Source organism: Papaver somniferum, chromosome 3 (genome assembly GCF_003573695.1).
Source record: "Papaver somniferum cultivar HN1 chromosome 3, ASM357369v1, whole genome shotgun sequence".
NCBI classification, from domain to species: Eukaryota; Viridiplantae; Streptophyta; class Magnoliopsida; order Ranunculales; family Papaveraceae; genus Papaver; species Papaver somniferum.
Genome location: NC_039360.1, coordinates 39,763,261 through 39,784,815, shown reverse-complemented (window position 1 = coordinate 39,784,815; position 21,555 = coordinate 39,763,261). Strand labels below are relative to the sequence as shown.

At 41.0% G+C, this 21,555-nt stretch overlaps 1 pseudogene; it reads left to right on the top strand.

Moving 5' to 3' along the window:
• LOC113359329 overlaps positions 1–21,166 on the top strand; it is a 37,096-nt pseudogene extending 15,930 nt beyond the window's left edge.
• Positions 21,167–21,555: the final 389 nt, after the last annotated feature.

The window sequence follows — 21,555 nt, the reverse complement described above, 5'->3', positions numbered from 1 at the left end:
TTTCCCCAATATTGTTAATTTATTATGTAATGTACATGCGTTTACCCAGCGGGCCTTTTGACCATTTCGTTTGCTTGAATATTTTCCAAAAAGTTTGTTTGATTGATAGGTTGAGGCCTGCTACTCCTCGTCCAGAGATAGAAACATGTAAAGCGGTTACGCTGCCTTCTTCTTCTGGTATTCATCACGCAGATGCAAAGCTGCGCTGTTCCTATGGGTAGTACGGTTTGAGCCATTTAGCATTCCAAGGGTGACGGAGTACCTCGCCTTTCAGATTGCGAAGATAGTAGGAACCGCTTCCCGCAATGTCGTGTATTATAAAAGGTCCGCCCCATGTAGGTGCTAACTTTCTCCATTTCTTCTCTCGTTGATACTGCGGGATTGTTCTTAGCACATACTGCCCTTCTACAAAATTTCGAAGCTTAACCTTTTTGTTGTACTCTCTCGCTAGTCTCCGTTGATAATTTTCCATCTTTTGCAATGCTGCTTCCCTCCTTTCTTCCAGGTCGTCCAGTCTCTCTAACATCATGTCTGTTGTGAGATTTTTCTCACATGCTTCGGTCTTTGTGGTTGGCATGAGGATATTTGTTGGGATGACTGCTTCAGCTCCATAAGTGAGGAGAAATGGGGACTCCCCAGTGGCAGATCTTCGTGTTGTCATGTATGCCCATAATACATTGTGTAGCTGTTCACACCATCGCCCCTTGTGTTCATCTAATTGCTTTTTGAGGATAAGGGAGAGGGTCTTGTTAGTAGCTTCCGCTTGTCCGTTGCTTTGAGGGTAAATGGGGGTGGACTTGTTTTTCCTTATTTTGAAAGTGTCGAAGAGCATGTCTATGTTTTTCCCCTGTAATTGTTTACCATTATCGGACACGATTTCCGCTGGTATGCCGAACCTGCAAATAATGTTTTGGAATATGAAAGTAAACACGTCCACGTCTCTGATCCTGGCTAAGGCTTTGGCTTCCACCCATTTACTGAATTAGTCCGTGGCTACTATCAAAAATCGTCTTTTCCCTGATCCTTCGATGAAAGGCCCAACGATATCTATGACCCATTTTGCAAATGGCCACGGGCTATCCACAGAATTCAACGTTGTTGCTGGTGCGTGTATCTTTTTGGCGAAACGCTGACATTCTTCGCATCGTCGGGACATTCTTGCAGCATCTTGTATCATTGTGGGCCAGTAATATCCTTGCGTTTTTGCTTTGTCGGCTATGATCTCATGCCGCTATGATTCCTTGCGTCACCATGTCGTTTAGAATTCGATGCCCCTCTTTCCTGGATAAGCAACGTAGTAACGGTCCGAGGAAAGATTTCTTGTACATGATCCCATCCCGAAGATCATATCTTCCTACTTTGGAGAGTATTTTCCTGGTTTGTTTGTGATCCGCGGGTAAGGTTCCTGGTGGGCCCGGAGGTGTGTGAAAATTAAGCGCAATCAAAACGCGGGCCTACAGTAATACCGCAAGTGCACGGTCGTCAGATGTAGCTCGTGCAAGTACGGGTCGATCCACAGAGACTGGGGGTGTTTGGAGTTTCTAGCTATTTGAGCTCTAAATTGCTATTGGGCTTCTAATTGTGCTTTGGGCTTTGGGCCTTTGAGCCTGGCAGTGAACTAGGCTTTGGTTTTGAATTTGGGCTTGGGCTCAGTGTAGTGAACTGAGCCCTGGATCTCTAAACTTGATTCTGGACCTTTGCAAGTGCGTTGGGCTTTGAGTTCACAGTGAACTGGGCCTGTCTTTAACCTTAAGAGTTTACAGTGGGCTTAAAGAAGAAGAGAAGTGACAGAGCTGAGAGCAAAGTGGGCATTAACAAGAGAGCAGTGAACAAGAATGGTAAAGAAAGACAGTGAGCAAACAGAAAGTGACAGTGAGGAAGTAACAAAGTGAAACAATGTATGTACAAGGCCAACATGAGAGGGTATTTACAGGGCAGTGACAAGAGAGGACTGGTACTGTGGACAGCACAGGCAAAGGAAGAGAGGCACAACAGCAGCAGTAGGGTAATGCAGGCTGGGCAGGGAAGCAAAACAGGGCAGAACAAGGAAAAACAGGGCAATATATCAGAGGGAAAGTGGACAATGGCAATGGAGATAGTGTCATTATATACAATGTGGCAATATATACAATGATAAAACAACAGTGATCTACATGTGCATATTAACAATGGCATGGTAGTGGCAATGTGGTAGTGATAAATCAAGACAGTTGCAAACCAAGGCCTAAGCCAAGGGCAATGGCAGGGGAGCAAAACTACAGATACAAACAGATAAACAACACAACTAGGTTATGAATCCACCTTGTGACCTAGCCAGATAGTGTAATTCTATGTTAAATCCCTGTCAATCCCTGTCCCTAATGGAGCTAGGTGAAGGTTCAAGCCTGCCTATGTTCCAGGGTATACATAAATGGAATGGAAGGAGAAGAAGCTTGCTCAACTGTTTACTCCTAGCATTGACTGTCTTTTGACAGCACAATCAATCACAAGCACAGTTGAGCACTAAATTCCTCCATTACTCAATCAACTCAATTTACATGAATTATAACCTAGCATTCCACCACTAACAGTGACTTAAGGCATCATCTCAGCCTAGCTATACACATACACATGTGAGCTCACATAACAGCAACAAAAACAAAACAATTACTAAACAGAGCATTGAACTGAACATAAACAAACACAGAAGACATAAAACAAAAACATGAACTGAATTGAAACTAAATAAGAGCAACTGAACTGAAACTAAACAAGAGTAATGGAATAAACATAAAGATAGTTGCAAAATAAACACTAACCCTTGAGGCACTAGCTATTCCAGTGCTCTTGGGTGACACACTGGCTAATCCAGGCATAATTCATTACACACACCACAGTCCCCTTTTTATACCCAATTACATAATTAGGGTTTACACCCTTTTCACCCAAAAATTCCCAAAACAGTAGACATTAGGGTTCTACCTAATGTGACAGAAAATCACAGTTAGGTTCAATTACCTACCCTATATCACCCACTTTATCTTCTCCATGCTCTATCTCAACCTAATTAGGATTTATGTAAAAACCCCCAAATTGACAGAACTAGGGTTTGGTAAATTCTTACCCAAATTGATGCGATTACACGCTACTGACTTCGACCCATTCTTCTCCTTAGTCTCCTGCTCTTCTCCATGCCTCTGATTTCTTCTCTAGCCCTAGCTATTGTACCAATTTCTTTCCTAGGGTTTTCTGAGAAAGAAAAGAAAAGAAATTGGTAGGATAGATGGCTAGAAGATGGGGGGAATGATTATAGTGGAGTTGGTGGTGGTGTTTAGGTGTCTATGGAGTAGGTGGTGGCGATGGCAGTGGCAGGGTGATGGTGGTGGTTCTGCACAGGGTATGGTGGAGAGGAAGAAGGTGAAGGTCGATTGTTTTGGGAAGAAGGGGATGTTTGGTTAGGTCATAGGGTTCGGTCGCTATGGTGTGTAGCGGGATCATCGAGTTCGATGTTTGGCGAATCCCGACCATGGGATGTGGAGATGAAATATCAATCTGACGGTGAGATGAAGTGGATCCTGAAGCGACCGTTGGATTATACAATACAACAAAATTAACGACACCAAATGGAGTTAGGTGTTGTAGTGTTAAGAGGAAGTATCGAGGTTTGATGCGCAGGAAAAGAAGCGATCGTTGGATTCAACTACAATCTAATCTGAAGGCTTGGAATTTAAGCGCTGTGGTGTTTTGCAGAGACTTCAGATTTTGATGCTCTACGAAGGAGCGACCGTAGGATTTCGATGTAGTCCCATCTAACGGCTGAGAATGGAGGCGGTTATGGATATAAAAAATGGGTTTGGGTAAGGGTTTTGGGCCCTGGGTATGCCAAGCCCATATCTTCTTTAAGAACAATTCTTCCTTCTTGAGCCCATTCCTAGCTTTTTGGACGTGTGCTCCATTCTTTGCGGCTTCCTTGCGTAATTCTTCCCGGCTTTTCACTACTTTTCTGCTCTTTTCGCTCCGCGACTCATCCGAACTTCATTAATTACCTAAAAATGCAAGATTAAGTAAGAAAAATATTTATTCTTGAAAACAATGAAAATACAGAATATGGGATAAAATGTAGAATTAATGCACAAAAGATGAGTTAAATGCCAAGAAAAATATATAAAAATATGCACTTTTAGCACTCATCAAATACCCCCCAAACCTGAATTTTACTTGTCCTCAAGTAAAACAAAACTAAGGAAATCCTAACTATACCACTGTCGCTGGTCTCTCGAATGCATTTAGCGTATGCACTAAGCCTTTTAAACCACTAAGTGTCCCTAGTGGACGAGTTAAGTCTCGTGAAGGTTTGCTTAGAACGTACCTACAAAGTTCTAGGTCAAAATATAAGCTCATATTCCATCAAATGTGACATGTGCAAGACAGTTTAAGCTCACAGCAAAATGGAGATGTCAATCTAGCTATCTAAGGCACAATCCTAGCACTGATAACAAAAAAAGACATGTGATAAGAGTGTAAAGTGTATCTACACATGTGTAAAGAAAGATCTGAAGTTATGACTACTAATCACCAAGAGATAGTTTCTCAGGCTAAGAACCAAGGTCGAAATCTAGCTAGCTGTCCGGACTTTACGAGAATTGTGAATGAGTTGGAGGAATTTCACAATTACTCGCGTTGTACATCAATGGCATACACCCTTCCTTGCTTATTACAATGAAACAACAAAATGACTCTTTACATGACTCTTATTTACATTGACTACTCTCTTTTATTTTTGGAACAAGAGAGAATGGAATTGATAAATACTTGATTTTTTTATTTATTTATTTATTTATTTTTTTGAATAAAGAAACACTTTTGATACATATACAAAAGGAAACAAAAGATTACATGACACTTTGCAAGAGGTAGCCCTTTTTGATGCACCCAGTTAAATTCGATGGTTGTCTTTCTTAATGTAACCTCCACCTTCTATCCCAACCAACCAAAGAACAAGCTAGTCAAGTTTCGTTCAGTATTCTAAAGTGATTGGCAATCGTGACTTCCTATCAAACACCTTGAAGATCGAGGCTATACATGTATTGGTAGATCGTGCGCGTGCAAATTTCTTATCACTATGTGAATTGTGCTAGAATCAGGGTGCCTAAATATCTAGACTAAGACTCCTAATAATTACATATTTGCACAAGAGTCAACATTTCAAGGTAAATGAGCTCCATTTTTATGTTTTTATCATTTTTCTAATTTTTTTTTTGGAATTTTTCAAATTTTTTCAAAAAGAGGGAGTTCTTGTTTTCAATTATGGCATATTATCATGGTATCTACTCTATACCCCCAAACCTAAACTAAACATTGTCCTCAATGTTTAAAAATATGGAAAGAATTAAAATGCAACATATGGAAAGGGACATGCTGAGTAGAGTAAAAGGAGAGAGAATACCCGATTTCGGCGAAAGCAGAATTAAAACTCCGTTATCCAAGGCAAAACTCCAACATATTCGGAGTCACAATGGATGAGCACAAAGGAAATTGAACTAACACATTATCTACAAGAAAATTTGGTTTTTAATGGGATTGGACTTTTTGGGAAAAATTTGGTTTTGTCGGGAGACATTTGGTTTTGATGGGAAAAAGAAAAATTTTGGTTTTTAGGGAAACATTTGGAAAACTTTGGTTTTTATGGGAGAAATTTTTGGTTTTTGAATGGGAGAGAAAATATTTATTTAAGAAAATAAATTTTTTTTTTTTTTTTTTTTTTGAATTTGGGAGCAAGCCCACTGTTGGTCCTCTAATGGAATGGGAGGAAGGCTGCGGCCCACGAAACACTAAGTTTTAATTTTGAAAGTTTAATTTGGCCCAGTTGGTTAAGGCCCGACGTTTGTTTTAAAACTTTGGTTTCGAGGTCCACTCTTGAGTGGAAACAAGCCCACAATCGGTTACAAGCTCAGCTGGGTTTAAACCCAGATTCCAAAATACAAGTCCAATGAAAGAATTTAAACAAGCCCACAAATTAAACAAACAAGCCCACAAAAATTAATTACAAACCCAACAGAAAATAAAAAAAAGCCCAAAAATTGGCTTTAATATTACAAGCCCACAATTAAAAATTGGAAGCCCACAATTCGGGTTCTCTTAAATGGGTTACCTTTTAAGCACAGCCCAGCTGCTCTGATATTGTTGCAAAAACCCAGTTGGGCTTTGGTTCTTTTCCTTGGTGGCGTCCCAGCAGAGGAAAACAGGTTCAGAACAGCAGGCCCAACAGCAAATGAAGTGAAGCAGATGCAGATGCAAATGCTATGCAGTGAAATGCAAAAATAGCTAATAAAACTACAAGAAAAACACAACACCAATCCCCGGCAGCGGCGCCAAAAACTTGGTGGGCCCGGAGGTGTGTGAAAATTAAGCGCAATCAAAACGCGGGCCTACAGTAATACCGCAAGTGCACGGTCGTCAGATGTAGCTCGTGCAAGTACGGGTCGATCCACAGAGACTGGGGGTGTTTGGAGTTTCTAGCTATTTGAGCTCTAAATTGCTATTGGGCTTCTAATTGTGCTTTGGGCCTTTGAGCCTGGCAGTGAACTAGGCTTTGGTTTTGAATTTGGGCTTGGGCTCAGTGTAGTGAACTGAGCCCTGGATCTCTAAACTTGATTCTGGACCTTTGCAAGTGCGTTGGGCTTTGAGTTCACAGTGAACTGGGCCTGTCTTTAACCTTAAGAGTTTACAGTGGGCTTAAAGAAGAAGAGAAGTGACAGAGCTGAGAGCAAAGTGGGCATTAACAAGAGAGCAGTGAACAAGAATGGTAAAGAAAGACAGTGAGCAAACAGAAAGTGACAGTGAGGAAGTAACAAAGTGAAACAATGTATGTACAAGGTCAACATGAGAGGGTATTTACAGGGCAGTGACAAGAGAGGACTGGTACTGTGGACAGCACAGGCAAAGGAAGAGAGGCACAACAGCAGCAGTAGGGTAATGCAGGCTGGGCAGGGAAGCAAAACAGGGCAGAACAAGGCAAAACAGGGCAATATATCAGAGGGAAAGTGGACAATGGAAATGGAGATAGTGTCATTATATAAAATGTGGCAATATATACAATGATAAAACAACAGTGATCTACATGTGCATATTAACAATGGCATGGTAGTGGCAATGTGGTAGTGATAAATCAAGACAGTTGCAAACCAAGGCCTAAGCCAAGGGCAATGGCAGGGGAGCAAAACTACAGATACAAAACAGAGAAACAACACAACTAGGTTATGAATCCACCTTGTGACCTAGCCAGATAGTGTAATTCTATGTTAAATCCCTGTCCCTAATGGAGCTAGGTGAAGGTTCAAGACTGCCTATGTTCCAGGGTATACATAAATGGAATGGAAGGAGAAGAAGCTTGCTCAACTGTTTACTCCTAGCATTGACTGTCTTTTGACAGCACAATCAATCACAAGCACAGTTGAGCACTAAATTCCTCCATTACTCAATCAACTCAATTTACATGAATTATAACCTAGCATTCCACCACTAACAGTGACTTAAGGCATCATCTCAGCCTAGCTATACACATACACATGTGATCTCACATAACAGCAACAAAAACAAAACAATTACTAAACAGAGCATTGAACTGAACATAAACAAACACAGAAGACATAAAACAAAAACATGAACTGAATTGAAACTAAATAAGAGCAACTGAACTGAAACTAAACAAGAGTAATGGAATAAACATAAAGATAGTTGCAAAATAAACACTAACCCTTGAGACACTGGCTATTCCAGTGCTCTTGGGTGACACACTGGCTAATCCAGGCATAATTCATTACACACACCACAGTCCCCTTTTTATACCCAATTACATAATTAGGGTTTACACCCTTTTCACCCAAAAATTCCCAAAACAGTAGACATTAGGGTTCTACCTAATGTGACAGAAAATCACAGTTAGGTTCAATTACCTACCCTATATCACCCACTTTATCTTCTCCATGCTCTATCTCAACCTAATTAGGATTTATGTAAAAACCCCCAAATTGACAGAACTAGGGTATGGTAAATTCTTACCCAAATTGATGTGATTTGACGAGTTTTTCTTCGACCCATTCTTCTCCTTGGTCCTCTATTCCATTCCCATGCTTCTATTTCTTCTCTAGCCCTAGCTATTGTACCAATTTCTTTCCTAGGGTTTTCTGAGAAAGAAAAGAAAAGAAATTGGTAGGATAGATGGCTAGAAGATGGGGGGAATGATTATAGTGGAGTTGGTGGTGGTGTTTAGGTGGCTATGGAGTAGGTGGTGGCGATGGCAGTGGCAGGGTGATGGTGGTGGTTCTGCACAGGGTATGGTGGAGAGGAAGAAGGTAAAGGTCGATTGTTTTGGGAAGAAGGGGATGTTTGGTTAGGTCATAGGGTTCGGTCGCTATGGTGTGTAGCGGGATCATCGAGTTCGATGTTTGGCGAATCCCGACCGTGGGATATGGAGATGAAAGATCAATCTGACGGTGAGATGAAGTGGATCCTGAAGCGACCGTTGGATTATACAATACAACAAAATTAACGACACCAAATGGAGTTAGGTGTTGTAGTGTTAAGCGGAAGTATCGAGGTTTGATGCGCAGGCAAAGAAGCGATCGTTGGATTCAACTACAATCTAATCTGAAGGCTTGGAATTTAAGCGCTGTGGTGTTTTGTAGAGACTTCAGATTTTGATGCTCTACGAAGGAGCGACCGTAGGATTTCGATGTAGTCCCATCTAACGGCTGAGAATGGAGGCGGTTATGGATATAGAAAATGGGTTTGGGTAAGGGTTTTGGGCCCTGGGTATGCCAAGCCCATATCTTCTTTAAGAACAATTCTTCCTTCTTGAGCCCATTCCTAGCTTTTTGGACGTGTGCTCCATTCTTTGCGGCTTCCTTACGTAATTCTTCCCGGCTTTTCACTACTTTTCTGCTCTTTTCGCTCCGCGACTCATCTGAACTTCATTTATTACCTAAAAATGCAAGATTAAGTAAGAAAAATATTTATTCTTGAAAACAATGAAAATACAGAATATGGGATAAAATGTAGAATTAATGCACAAAAGATGAGTTAAATGCCAAGAAAAATATATAAAAATATGCACTTTTTAGCACTCATCAGTTCCATATTTGAGAAACGCATGGATCATCATTCTCCAATCATCTTCATTGTTGAAATCTTCGTCTTGATTTGCTCTTGACAGGATATCTTCTTCATCAAAATCGTCACGGATGTCTTCTCCCACCCGATCTTCGATATTTTCTTCCACTGTATCTTGATTTGTAGCAACGGAAAATTGTGATGCAATCGAAGGCTCGTATACCCTTGTTATTTTGATAGCTTCGATACTCTTGTCCTTCAGCATGGATGATATATATGTTAGGGCATCCGCGTGCCTGAGATCCCTTCTGCATAAGTGCCGGAACTTGATGTTCGGAATTTGTGATGCCAATGTTTGGACCAAGGACATGTACGCTGAGAGGGTGTCGTCGTACACATTGTATTCGAGCCCTATTTTACGTATGACAAGCTGCGAATCACTTGTCAGTCTTACATCAGTTACCCCCATCTCTATTATTAAGCGGAGGGCATGTACGACTGCCTCGTATTGGACGATGTTGTTAGTATGCTCTTTGAATTCTAACATGAGTGCCTGTACGATCCTTTCTCCGGTTGGGGATGTGATGACAATGCATATTCCTTCCCCTTCCTTATTTTTGGAACCATCAACGAAGACTTCCCATTGTCTTTGACTCGCGGGTTCGAGGACATCAACTGGATCCTTGCTTTCCTCGTCGGCTTCTGGTATTCCCCTAATCTCTTCATCGTTGTCCAGGGGGAGATCTGCTAAGAAATCTGCCAAAACTTGGGATTTTTGGGAATGTTGAATTTCATGAATGATGTTGAACTGGTCCAGGTGGGTGTTCCACTTGGCTATTCTACCTACTTTTCCGTGCTTTTAAGGACTGCTTCCAGTGGTGCTTTGCATGGGACGCGGATGAAGTGAGTTAGGAAATAGGTTCTCAGCTTTTGAGTAGCCCATACTAATGCCAGGATGAGTTGTTCGATCTTCGTGTAATTCCTTTCCGAAGAATTGAGGGTCTTGCTGACATAATAGATAGTCTGTTCTATCTTCGTATTGGTTTTGACCAACACTGCGCTAATTGCGTCTTCTGTCGCTGCTATGTACAATGCCAAAACCTCATCAGGATCAGGCTTCTGCAGGATTGGAATTGAAGCCAGGTGTTCCTTGATTCTTTGGAAGGCTTCTTCACATTCTGCGGTCCATTCAAACTTACTCCCTTTTTTGAGAATATTGAAAAAATGTTTGCATTTGTCCGAGGATCGGGCAATAAATCTTCCCAAGGATGCTAAGGACCCATTGAGCTTTTGCACTTCTTTTAAATTCTTCGGAGATGGCATTTCCACTATGGCCTGAATCTTCGCGGGGTCTACCTCAATACCTCTTTTTGTTACCAGATATCCGAGGAATTTCCCTGAGGTGACACCGAAGGTGCATTTTTCTGGATTTACTTTCATGTGATGTTTCCTCATTGCTTCGAAAATATCTCTCAGGTCCTGGTGGTGATCTTTGCGCAGCCTAATTTTGACGAGCATGTCATCTACGTAGACTTCTAGGGTACTACTAATCCATGGCCTGAAGATAGCATCGACCATTCTCTGGTAAGTTTCCCCTGCGTTTCGAAGTCCAAAGGACATTCTAGTGTAGCAATAAAGGTCATGCGGGGTGTATAATGCTGTGTGTAGTTGATCTTCTTCTGCCAGGGCTACTTGGTTGTAACCAGAATATCCGTCCATGAAAGACAGCTCTTTGTACCCTTCCACTGCTTCAACCAGTTGATCTATGCTCGGTAGGGGATAGCTGTCTTTTGGACATGCCTTGTTGAGGTTAGTAAAGTCGATGCATATCCTAACCCCTCCATTCTTCTTAGGAACGACGACCATGTTGGAGATCCATGTAGGGTATTTGACTTCCTTGATGAATCCTGCTTCTAGTAGTTTCCGAAGTTCTTTTTCTACTGCCTTATGATACTCTGGTGCAACTTTTCTTATTTTCTGCCTGAAAGGTGGCGTGCCTGGTTTGATGCGCAGCTCGTGTTGGATTATTTTTGGATCAATCCCCGGCATGTCTCCTAACTTCTAGGCGAATAATTACTTAAATTATTCTTTAAGTAATTTGGTTAAGGAATCTTCTCTTTCTTCGTCCATTATGGTCCCTACTTTGATCATCTTCGGGTTTTCTTCCGTTCCTATGTTGATTTCTTTTACGGGCTCCACTGGTGTGAACACCGGCTTCGGGTCCCCAAGGACTGGGACGTTATTTAATTGCTATTTGGTATGTTTCTGTCCTTCGTTGGATGCTGAAGTACTTGCCTATGTGTTAAGGACATTATCATCCTTTGCCAAGCCCTTCCCTGTGGTTTCCTTGAGGAACAGGTCTATGGATTTTTTCTTTCGCAGCTTCTTTATTTTTGATCCTTCGGGTTTTTCGCTCCTCTTCCTGTTCGTTGTTGATACGATCCTGAGTGATCTGGCACTCTTTTGAAGAGACCCGATCTCCCTTGATTTCCATCACTCCCTCGGGTGTAGGGAACCTGAGATATTGGTAGTAAGTTTCTGCCGCTCCCTTGAGTTTATGTACCCACTTTCGTCCAATAATGGCGTTATAGGGGGATGGGGCATCTACCACGCTGAATCGTGTTTCTACTTTCATGGGCCCGACGTTCACCTGCAACACGATGTCTCCCAATGGCTTTGTGGGCGCTCCGTTGAACTCGTAGATGGTGTAATAAGAGGTCATCAGCTGTTCATCATGGATCTCCATCCGTTTGAAGGTGTCGTAGAATAGAACGTTCACTGAGCTTCCCCCGTCGATGAGGATCTTTATGAGGTTACATCCGGCCACTGGTAGTGTGAGGACCAAGGGATCGTTATGGTCTCCCATATCTTCTTCGATATCTTCAGTATCGAAGATGATAGGCGTGTCCATCCACTCTTCGTGCTTGTCCACCTCTACGCCATCAATCTTATATAATTCGCAGTGGTCTTCGAATTGCTTTCGTAGCCTCTTTCCTATCTACGCTGTAAGTGAGGGCCCTGCGGCTTCGGAAAACGAGATGGTGTTGATTGTGCGGTTTTCCTCTGGAAGTTGGACTTGCTTGGTTCGTTTGGATATGTCCTCGTTGACCTCCTTTCGTATGTATTTCTTGAGTTCGCCAGCATCAATCAATTTTTGGATCATTATTTTGAGGTTTTTGCATTTCTCGGTCTGGTGTCCATTGAAGCAATGATACTCAAAGTAATCTTTAGACTTCTCGGTTCTTGGGGGATGTTTTCCCTTAGACTACGGCCACTCCAAATTTTCCCTTCCTTTGATCTCTTGCAAAATCCGAGCGTAGCTATCATTGAGCTTCGTGTAAACCTGATCTTCGAATTTTCGATCGTCTTTTCGTCGTTCATCTCTTCGTTCCTTCCTATCTTCGTGAGGTCGTTCCACTGAGCTATTTCTTTTGGCCCCGCTGGTTTGTTCTATGGAATTGGTACGGTGAGACCTCTGCGTTTGTGCCCTCGGGTTCTCACGCTGGATTTCTTCAAGACGATCATACTTCTCAATAATTATTCGAAGATCTCCTTCTGCTTTAGGTATGCTTCCGTGGATCTCAAAAAATAGTGGACTCATTCGGTCTAATCCCCACTTGTAGCAGTTGATGCTTACTACGGGATCTACACTCCCTATGGCTTGGCAGATCTTGTGCCATCTGTTGGTGTATTCCCTCGTGTTCTCCTTGTAACCAATTGCCAGAGAAAAAAGTTTATCCATTCCGGTGTTGACAGCTTTTTTGTACATGTAGGTTCTCAAGAATTTCTCTGCGAGTTGATCGTAGGAGTTGATGGAATCAGGTGGCAGGTTGTCAAACCAAGACAAAGCCGATATCTTCAGACTTGATGGGAAATACCTACAGAGGACGGCGTCGTTTTGACTCCATCTGTCTTAGATACGATTATAATACCGGATATGTGCCGCGGGATCACTGGATCCGTCATAGCATTCAAAAGTGGGGACAGGGCACTTTAACGGAATGGGGGTATTTTCCAGGCGATGAGTTAGGGGCGTGGAGTTAGCTTCTTTCATCACCTCTTCAAGCCTTCCTCCGCCTTGTCTGGCTTTTAACTGCCTGATCTCAGTCATCATTTCATCACGCAGCTCCTCCATTGCGCGGTAATATCCCACGTTCTCATGCTTAGTTGAGCGTTTCTTTCTTCGAACTTCACTGTCATAATAGTCTAAGTCTTCGGCGGCATATTCCGGATCGGATGCAATGCTTCCCCTGGCGGCGTTTGCTAGGATGATTCTTCAGTCTCTATTAGGCTCCGGTGCTTTAGAATTTGCTTCGTCCAGTTGTTGGCTAGTCTTCGTTCTTTGGGAAATCCTATCTTTCAAGTCTTGGTTCTCCCTGGCCAGAAGAGCTACGACATCTGCGTATACCTGTTGGCTCTTTTTCAATTCTTCAAGCTCTACCATCAGTCGGTGGGACTGGTTTGATCCCTGATTGGGAGTTCCTACTTGTACCCCTACGGACATAGTTCCCCCTTCGTCTACTGTGTGTATTAAGGGTGGAAGAGGATCAGCTTCAATTGTTGGTATCTCCAAGTTTGGTCCCCTCGGTTGAGCTTCCACCCGCGGTACTAAAACCACTGGTATGGTTTGATTCTGACCGTTGGTTGACGGCATTCCGAAGATTGGTGGATGTGCGGGCTGGTGTGTCATAGATTCTGCCACCCCTTCTCTTTGTTGATGGATTTGGTTTGAAACCAAAGTCTTGTTAGCTTCTGTAGCATGGAGGGCCACAACAGTTGCGTTGTTCTTTGTGGCTGCTGCTTTGAGAGCGCCGCTGCAATGGAGTTAGTGTTCATAGGTGAGGTGATTTTCGCAGCATCCTGCCTCTGAGTAGCTGTTTTAGATTTGTCTCATTTCTGCTTGCTTCGGGTCATGACCGGGGTAATCCTCGGTGTCTCCTTTGATGATGCTTTGGTTTTTCCTGCCTCTAGTATCTTTTCCATTTTTAATCTTTTTTCTACATAGGGGAATAAATAGAGAGAACCAAAGATATCCACGAGGATCGGGTTAGTGCCATTCGTATCCGCAAAATTATTGGAATAGAAGGAAATGAACTGCCCAAGGGCCTTAATAAAAGAGAAACGTAAAAACTCCATCGGTCTAGTTTTCGCAATACAAATCCTCTAATAAACAATCATAGACCTTGTTTTCAGACTACTTTTGAAAAAGAAAACTCTTGAAACGGCAGATCCGTCGCGAGAACTCAGGAATCTGGATTATTAAGTCTTAGTTTTAAAAGAAAAACGCCTCACGTGCAAATCTGTGATAGATAGTCGTGGATTTTTCTGCTTTGAAATGGTGTTTGTTAAAATGAAGACCATGAACCCAGAATAATAAAGGTTTTGAAAGCACGCTGAACCCAGAATAAAAAAGGTTTTGAAAGCACGTTGAACCCAGAATAAAAAAGGTTTTGAAAGCACGCTGAACCCAGAATAGGGCACAACCATAATGCGCGTTTAAGGTGAAATCACAGGATAAGATAAATCTTTTACCGGGACAAACACATAAATCACGAAGCCATCCACGTGTTCACAAACAATATTCGCATGCATTCTGATTCTAGAATTGTACGTCGTATGCGTAAAGGGGAGGATTATATCGATTCATCGACTCGAAGCCTTCGAGCTTGTCATTGTCTAGTCGAATATTATCATAAATAATGTTCGTATAAAGGAATAAACAGAGAATCAAGTACAAATGTAAAGCACATGTAGTTCAACGCTGAATGTAAGGTGCTGAAATGTAAACAAGACAAAGATTTTACGTGGTTCGGCACTAAGGCCTACATCCACGGGGCTGGTGTTTCACTATGTATTGAATGATTACAAAGATATTCGAATGACTTTAGAGTATACATAGGTCTGCGGAAGTAGGGGGATTACTTACTCTTCATATTTCTCTCTCCTATATTCTCCTATAATTGCCCTCGATTGGTCGACCCCTTCTCTCTTAGTGGAGAGGGGTATTTATAGGGTTGGAACGTGGGTCCTACTTCTGAGGTGCCGTTGTAATCTTATCTTCTTGTGCTTTGTGCCCATTACGCAGAGGTCTTCGGCATATGCTGCGGCCTGAGCTTGAATACGAAGGGTTATCCTCGCCTCTTCCACGAGCTGATTGACACGTGTATATCTCTTTGGTATTTAATGCGGGTAGATGGATGTCTGCTCGTGTCAGGCAAGTGTCTCTTTGTCTGGTCACATCTGTGTCAGTCAAACTTCCTCTCAGCCGTTGATCTGGGATCTTCCTTGGGATTGGGTGTTTTAACACCCAAGGGGCATTATCTGGTGTTCCTCTGAGCCATCATACCTCTGTGATCCTCTGTCCCTGACCGTCAGATCTGCTGACCGGTGACATCTTCTGATGAGATGCTTGCTATCATGTTTTGATATCTTGTTTTGCATGCCTTCCACGTGTCTCTTTCTGTACACGTGGTGGATGATGAAAGGTGTACATACAAAGCCATTGTTGTATAATTGACGATATTATAAAATTTGTGTGTTTAGGTTGAAACACCGCGGACCTGACTGGAGTGGAATGTACCAACACGGAGACTTTTATTTGTGCCATCAACGTCTTGCGATCATGGATCCAGCGTCCGGTGATTAACCTCTATATAATGAAGATAAAGCCATTGTTGTAACTGTAAGCTACAAATTTATCATGCATAAATTTATTTTTTTCATTTACACACAATTTTAAAGATAGAAGAGATTATGATTTCCTTAGTTTCTTCAAATGGGAAAAAAAGATTAAAAATGTTAACTCAAGGACAAAACAAAATTGGCAGTTTTGCAAACAATTGATCAAAAATTGGATCCTTCCAAGAAAATTTGGTTTTCCCTACGTAGTATAGGACAAAGGTGATGTTTCTTATGGCCATATTAAAGAAAGGACTCCGATTCCAAAAAGATAGACTTGTGGCATGATTTATCTTTTTGAAACGAAGATGATATAAACATAAGTCGACTATCTGAAAAAAAAAATCTATAACTAAAAGCAAACCATAAATTTTAGCTACAGAATTTTGTAACTTGGACAATTTGCTTTTCTTTCCTATGTCAACAAATATCAGTTGAAGTTATTATGGATTTTGATTTATATCCAAAAAAAAAAATTTATATCCCAGTTTTAATTAGAATTCTGTTATTTTACTTTCGAAGTAAAAAATTATATTTTTTTTGATGAAGAAAAAAAAATATAATTTCGAAGAGAAAAATTATATTATAAAAGACTAACACCGAAAAAATTAGCGTCCGATGGAAGATTTGTAACCGAAAAGAACATGGTAAGTAGCCAAAAACCCCTTTCCTGGTGTCCAGTCTTCCACCAAAAACAACCTTGTTCGAAAGTTCCAACATATATAACAACTAGTAAAAAACTTATAAAAAGGTAAAATATTACTTATCTTAGGCAAAAATAAAAAGGAAATGATCAATTATGTTGACCAAGGGAGCCATGTTATGAAAGGCGGGCTAGGTGCCTAAATAATAAAACGCCCTGAGCGCAAAAGTGTGAACAAACTTTTTTATTTTATTTTTCTGGGCGTGCATTGCCTCCCCTAGCGCCTAATAAAACATAGGACATGAATATGTCTCAGTGTTTTAGTTTTAAGTTTGTCAGAACTAAGGAGAATTTTCTCGTGTTGAGAAACAGGTGAATGGAGAGATATACAACCACGAAGACTTGAGGAAGCGTTTACCGAATCATCGTTTCCGTACAGGAAGTGACTGCGAAGTCATAGCTCATCTGGTTGGCTTCCATTCTGATGATTCTCTTTCTTTTGAAACGTTCCGGTTCGTGTTTTTTGGTTTAATGGGTAGTTTTTTAAATTTTTGGCTGCATTTCGCTTACTAGTATGAGGAACATGGAGAAGATTTTGTGAACCTGTTGGATGGGATATTTTCATTTGTATTGTTGGACACCCGTGACAACAGTTTCATTGTTGCTCGAGATGCAATTGGGATCACCTCCCTCTATATTGGTTGGGGACTGGATGGTATGTCTCTGATTAACTTGCATATCTAGTTGCAGCTTCTTTTGTTTATAGGAACTTGATTGCAATACTCAATAATTGACGGCTGTTATTTGTCAGGTTCCATATGGGTTGCGTCAGAAATGAAAGGACTGAATGACGAGTGTGAACATTTTGAATACTTTCCTCCTGGTCAACCCGGCATGGATGTCGGAAACTATTCCCACTACTCCGTATGATCCATTGGTTCTCAGACATGCTTTCCAAAAAGTAAGCTAATTGAGCTTGCAATGGACAACTGCTGTAAATTTGATTGCAATTTACCTCCCAATAAGACCCGACTCTTTTGCAAGTATCTAAAGGAGTAATCAACGTTTTTATAGGCTGTCATTAAGAGGCTAATGACTGATGTACCTTTTCGGAGTTCTGCTCTCGGGTGGACTAGACTCATCCTTGGTTGCCTCTGTCACTGCTCGCCACTTTGCTGCGTCAAAAGCAGCAAAGAATTGGGGACCTCAACTTCATTCCTTTTGCATAGGCCTTGAGGTTACTTCTAATTTCATTAAGATTTCAGGTGTTGCCTTGTGGGTTTGTAAAACAAATGACAATATATTCCTTACTTGCTTTGATCAGGGCTCGCCAGATTTGGAGGCAAGAGAGGTTGCAGATTATCTGGTACCATTCATCATGAATTTCACTTTTCAGTTCAGGTATTCAAAACTACATTATCAACTTTAATAAATTTCTTTTCTCTTCTTTCTCACTGAATTACATGGGAATTGTAATAGGACGGAATCGACGCGATTGAAGATGTTATATACCATATTGAAACGTATGATGTGACCACGGTAAGAGCAAGCACTCCAATGTTTCTTTTGGCCCGCAAGATTAAGTCACTAGGAGTGAAAATGGTGATATCTGGCGAAGGCTCCGATGAGATATTTTCACAAGGCACCGAATAAAGTAGAGTTCCACCGCGAAACATGTCGTAAGGTAACCAATCTCCGATTTTAGCTACAAATTGGAACAGAAGATGAGTTTTGTTCTTCCGTTTTGCAGATTAATGCTCTCCATCAGTATGATTGTTTGAGAGCTAGTAAATCAACTTCTGCTTGGGGTTTGGAGGTCCGGGTTCCATTTTTGGACAAAAGAATTTATCAATGTAGTAATGGATATCGGCCCTGAGTGGAAAATGGTACGTTGGAAAATGAGACATTCTCAACTAAACTGTCCCTTTTCTCGTTTCTCCGCAACATAAAAGCGAGTTCGCCTTTTTTTTTTTTTTATCAGATTAATAAGAGTCAGGGGCGTATTGAGAAATGGATTCTGCGAAGGGCCTTCGATGATGAAGAGCGTCCTTACCTTCCAAAGGTTAGGCAAAATCTTGTCTTGTTCCGTCTTTTCTATACCACCACTGAGAAAATTACTGACACAATCCGTTTTGGTTTTGCAGCACATTCTCTACAGGCAGAAAGAACAAGTTCAGTGACGGTGTTGGCTACGACTGGATTGATGGGCTTAAAGAACACGCTGCAGAAAATGTATTATAATCTCTTTAGTGTTCGCATTTATATGTTGATATCTGCATAGGTATGATTTCTTAAAATATAAAATGCGCATCATTAATTCTTTCCAGGTGACGGACAAAATGATGCTTCAGGCAGAGCACATTTACCCTCATAATACACCCCCAAGTAAAGAAGGTTACTACTACAGAATGATCTTTGAGAGGTTCTTCCCACAGGTGATAAAATCGGTTCAACGGTAGAACAGAACAAGTTTACTCTTGATTAGAGCATTTAGTTACCCATTTTATTTTCTTAATGCAGAAGTCGGCAACGCTAACGGTTCCTGGAGGTGCAAGCGTAGCCTGCAGCACAGCCAAGGCCATTGAGTGGGACTCTAATTGGTCCAACAATCTCGACCCCTCTGGCCGAGCTGCCTTAGGAGTTCATCTTTTGAATGTTAACAATCATTAGGAATTTCAGAGAGTGAGGTTCAAGAAAAGGGTGTTTTGTAATATTTTCTTTATTACAAGTATGTGAAGAAGAGTTAGAAATGCGCAAGTGCAGCTTGATACAGTTGAAGTTAATTTGTTCTCTTTTGATTTGTGTGCGAGTGCTTTTATCTTCCGTATGATGTAAAATGATTAGTTGTGACGGTGCTTTGAAAAGCTTCTTTATAGATCAACAGAAAAATATTTGAAAAGCCTGCATGCAGTAAAACAATCCCCAAAGGCCCATTAAAAAGATTATTATTTTTTTTATCATAGGAAGGAAAAAAACATAACATGAAAAAAAAAAATCACCTCATATGCCAAGCACCACCGAAGAAGGAAAATGGGTGATCGTTGATCATGTTCATCCAAAAGGATCAAAGAACTCATCATGAGAAAGTGCTTTTCTAGGGTTCACAACAGTTGCTGGCTGTAGTTGGTTCAGGTGAAAGAAATTTTTGTCTAGCATGCAAAAGGGAGTGATGAAGACCTTTTATGTTTGCATAGGGTGCCTGCCTCCATCTCAAGCCTCAAGGCATGTAAAACACCGCAAACCAACAAAGATGACACATTGTTAGGCGCAGTCACTATGAGCCATCTGGAGAAGCAATCCTGCTTCGGGAGATGGTTACAATGAAAGGGGATTGTTTTCACTACCTAATAACGCGTCTGGATACACATCTGGAAATAATTTTTTGACTTATAAAAGTAAAAAAGAATATTTTGTGTAAAATATTTTTGCTTGTTTCTGGAGAAGTAGAAGTACTTCTGCTTTTGATATCCAAACGCGCTGAAGGAACCTGATCAACAATCGTAAGTGACCAATTTGGTCCTCTAGCTAGTCCTCTCATAGAAATCTTGCTTAAAGGCATGCCCAAACTTCTGGAAGAGATGTATGTAAGTGTAACCACTCTCCTAAGAGCAACTGCAGTGGTGCGAGTATAACCAAAGACCAAAGACTAAAAAAAAAGATCAAATTTGGGTTTAGTCCGTCGTGTGGCGTAACAGGGGAGAGTAAATTTGGTCTCGCGTTGATAAAAAATTCGTTTAATCGTCAAGCGTTGATAAAGATTACGCCTGGAATCAGACATTGGTAAAGATAACGCCTGAAATGGGACATTTATAAAGATTACGCCCGAATGTTGGGCGTTTATATAGTTAATTAGGGAGGTGTCATGTTTTAGTGGGTTAATAACAACAGATGTTAAAAGGGTAAGTTAGCTGGGTTGAATGATAAAGCATTAGCAAGTTGTTAACTTTATCAACGCCTGGAATTTGAGCGCACACTATATCAACGCCCCATTCAGGTGTTAACTTTATCCCCGCCTGGAAGTCAAGCGTTAACTATACGAACGCACGATGAATGGCAAAGATTATATCAACGCCCGTTGTGTAAGCGAAGATTATATCAACGCCCGATTATATTTGGGTTTGGTCTTGGTCGGCGACCAAATTTAGTCTGGGTTTTAGTCTTTGATCAAAATTTGATCGATAGTCCGTCCCACTACGTATGTCCACTGAATCAAATATTTGGGTTTAGTCGTCCACCGTGGACACTCTAAACACTACTTTAGTTAGGTCTCTAATTGATGATTAATTGGGAAAGAAAACCACTTTTATGATGATGATATATTATGTGATGGGGTTGCTAAAACACTTCAATTATTGAGAGATAAAGCAGCTATTGTGGAAAATCACTAAAGTTTTGACGAATAAACAGTTGAGTCAATTAACCAATTCAAATCACAATCAATGAAAAAGAATATCAATTGTAAGTTTAAAGGCAGCAAATTGGCCAGCCATTACTTGAAAATAGACCAATCCGAGTGTGACGCTCACATCACAAACCAAATTAGTTTTTGGAATTATTATTATGATACTAGAAAGAGTAGAGAGATAGATATTTGTAACAGAAATAGCTAGTGACATTCTTAAACTGATGACATCAATGGTGTGAACGAGATGGCATCATTCTCAAAATACTGTGGCAGGTGCTTGGGCCAAATATGCTGGTCCGAACGATGTTCTTGAGACCGGGTCTTATGGCTTCATATTACAAGGTTCATAAACCAAGTCATATCAGATTTTGGAATAGACTGGTTCATACACTTATGAATAAAAAAAATGTACAAGTTTAACTATTAGAAGCTATACATAAATAGTGCAAAAGGAATTCAACTCAAACAAAAACAATAAGAAAACAGGAAAAAATAGTGGTTGCTCGTTTAAAACTCAACTCTACGATGAGGTACCAGTTTACCCGGGGAGGCTACACTCCATTGCCAACCATGCAATTTAGGGGTTTCCCGTAAAAAGCGTCGAGCCATAGGTCGCAACTAGCGTTGAAATAAGTTATCAGTTTTCACACATTGGATTATTATTTTATTTCTTTTTGTAAACTCAAACTGGAAAATGATTTCCTCAAATCCTCTCCGTTAGATGCCTACTCTTCCTCAT